This window comes from Amblyomma mixtum, chromosome 3, assembly GCF_055824585.1.
Source record: "Amblyomma mixtum isolate Tamu chromosome 3, ASM5582458v1, whole genome shotgun sequence".
Taxonomy (NCBI): Eukaryota; Metazoa; Arthropoda; class Arachnida; order Ixodida; family Ixodidae; genus Amblyomma; species Amblyomma mixtum.
The window spans coordinates 288,146,973-288,149,650 of NC_143014.1; the positions used below are offsets into that span (position 1 = coordinate 288,146,973).

At 42.6% G+C, this 2,678-nt stretch overlaps 1 long non-coding RNA gene across 1 annotated transcript; it reads right to left on the reverse strand.

Annotated features, from left to right (window-relative positions):
* Positions 1-448: 448 nt before the first annotated feature.
* LOC149355100 (uncharacterized) lies at positions 449-1,367 on the reverse strand. Its single transcript, XR_016289694.1, has 3 exons — positions 1,296-1,367; positions 616-699; positions 449-527 (listed from the first exon to the last, which is right to left on the reverse strand). It is a non-coding gene; the product is annotated as an uncharacterized LOC149355100 (long non-coding RNA).
* Between the last annotated feature and the right edge of the window lie 1,311 nt (positions 1,368-2,678).

Genomic DNA, 2,678 nt, shown 5'->3' on the forward strand with positions numbered 1-2,678 from the left:
GCTATCATCTTTGAAAACAAAGTTTCGCATCTCAGTGGAGACACAACACGTCATTCCAGTGGGTCAAAATATGATAAATGAGACAAAGGTCCATACCTTCCACGTATGGAATAGGTATTTTGGTGGTTTTTGTAGGCCCAGGGAGGATGACTGTATTGTAGCGGTGTCTGGAAGTATTGTCTTTGCAAAGAAAGTTTTGTGTCTCAGTGGAGACGCAACACATCATTTGAGTCGGTCACAAACATATGATACATGAGATAAAGTTTCGTACCTTCCCCGGAAGGAGTCGTTATTTTGGTGGTCTTTGTAGGCCCAGGGAAGATCACAGAAGAGTAGCGGTGTCGGAAACTATTATCTATGAAAAGAAAGTTTTGTATCTCAGTGGAGACACAACACGTCATTCCAGTGGGTCAAAATATGATAAATGAGGCGAAGGTTCATACCTTCCACGGAAGGAATCGGTATTTTGGTGGTCTTTGTAGGCCCAGGGAGGAGGACAGAAGAGTAGCGGTGTCCGCAGCTATTATCTTTGGAAAGAAAGTTTTGTATCTCAATGGAGACACTAAACTCATTTAAGTGAATGAAAAACATAATACATGAGACGAAGATTCGTACATTCCAGGGAAGGTATCGGTATTTTGGTGGTCTTTGTAGGCCCAGGGAAGATGACAGAAAAGTAGCGGCGTCCAAAACTATTATCTGTGCAGAGAATGTTTTGTATCTGAGTGGAGGCGCAACACGTCATTCGAGTGAGCAAAATTATGATACGTGAGATAAAAAAAAATACCTCAGAACTCAATGCGCTGCGTGCCTACATACCAATGAAGTGTTACACCGAAGTAGTAAGCACAATTTTGCGTAGAACAATTAGCGCCTTTTTACGCGCGAGAGTTGCAACCACGTGGAATGCGTGCCTCAGTAAAAGAGCTCCGAATTCGTTTTGACCACCCAGGATCTTTAACACTCGCCAACAGAGTGTGCGGTTTTCGACGAACTGCCCATCATCCATTAAAATGTGCTCGTCATAGCCTGAGACCAAACCTCCTAATTTATGCTTTGCAGCACACAATGGTAGCCACGGAGTCACTGCAGCAGCTTTTTTGATCGTGACTGCTGTACGATGGATTCTCAGTTGCTAAAACAATGCTCGTTAACCAGTTTCATAAATATAAGAATACGAAAAAGCCGGAAACACACAGGCGATTCATTTGCAGTCCTTAAATGGATTGCCTATTTGAAACCTTATTCGCAAGTTATAAAAGAAACAAACAAGTCCTTTTGAATATTGGTCTCACCGGCAACAGCGAAGAAAGTCAGTGCAAAGTAGAGAATCTTCATGTTTCTGTTCTAGATTTTTGGTCGGACCTGCGAAAAGAACCAAAACAGATTTTAGGTGTGAGAGTTGGTCCATACGTCGTCACATTTTTGAAACGTTGAGCGGTTCTTAATTCACGGGGGAAATGCTTCCATCTTACATTAATTGAAAGCATTTTATGGGCTATTTTGCGCATGCTTTAGCTAACCGTCGGAATTCTAGAAGACGGCGCAGTGCACCCGAATACAGCTAGCTATCTGTAAGAAGCACCTCTCAAAAGGTCTCACAAAACAACAACTGAAGGCTCAAAAACGCATGTTTTCGGTAAACTAATACTACTATTTCAGTAAATTGGTGAATCAAATAAAGACAGTTAAAAGATCGTTTCAAGATGAATCCAAAGTAATATTGGTAATACCATTGCTGGAAATCCTGAAAAATAAGTGGCGGCTTGAAAAGGAGTACAAAAATAAGATACCACGCATTTCGTATGCTTTTTTGCGCTGCCACATAACCTATAGGGTTTTCTGAGATGCATCTTTGGCCAAGTGTCCCAAACATTCGCGCTTACAGCCGGTGTCGCAGAAAAAAGAACAGCCCAAAAAGACGAGATGAAGAAGGAGCAGACACACAGCGCTCGTGTGTGTCTGCGCTTTCTTCATCTCGTCTTTTTGCGCTGTTCTTTGTCTAAGATGTTCCGTCACCAACTCGCCCAGCAATACACTTTAATACAGCGGGTGGAGACGCAGGCTCTTCCTTAAAGTTACACGTCTTTGTTCTAGCGAGAATACTCGTTTGTCGCATCTGCACTAATTCTTGTGAGTTCCGCAGCTTCGGCTAGTTGGCGAAGCCTATTTTGCTGTGAACAGCACAATACAGACGACGGAAAGAAAAAAAAACAAAGAATAAGCGTTAGTCGTCAAAGCTTGCAGGCATGAAAGAAAATAAATGCATTCCGAGTATTGCCTTATAAGAAATCGTCATTATAATCACCAAAATGACCATTTTTTTCCGTCTTATACCGGAGTCCTAAGGATGCACTGAACACGAATACAGCGTAAACTTCTCGTGGAAGGTGCTAAGTAAGATGGCCCAAATAAACGCCTGTTTCTTGTCTGATTTCGTAACGGCAAATGGAGGTGTAATATGATGTGTGAGGAATGAAGTTCCAGCGTATGAATTTGCTGGAGGTGCTGCAAACGTCAGCCTTAACGCAAGCATAAAAGGCTGTAGAGGAAGCCTAATATCGTCTCGCGGATGCATTTAGGAAGAAGCCTATAAATGAGAACAGCTGCCACTTGAAGCTGGGCTGCTTAGCTTAAATGGTAGAGCTATAGCTCACAACAGGGGGTTGTCCCCTGTC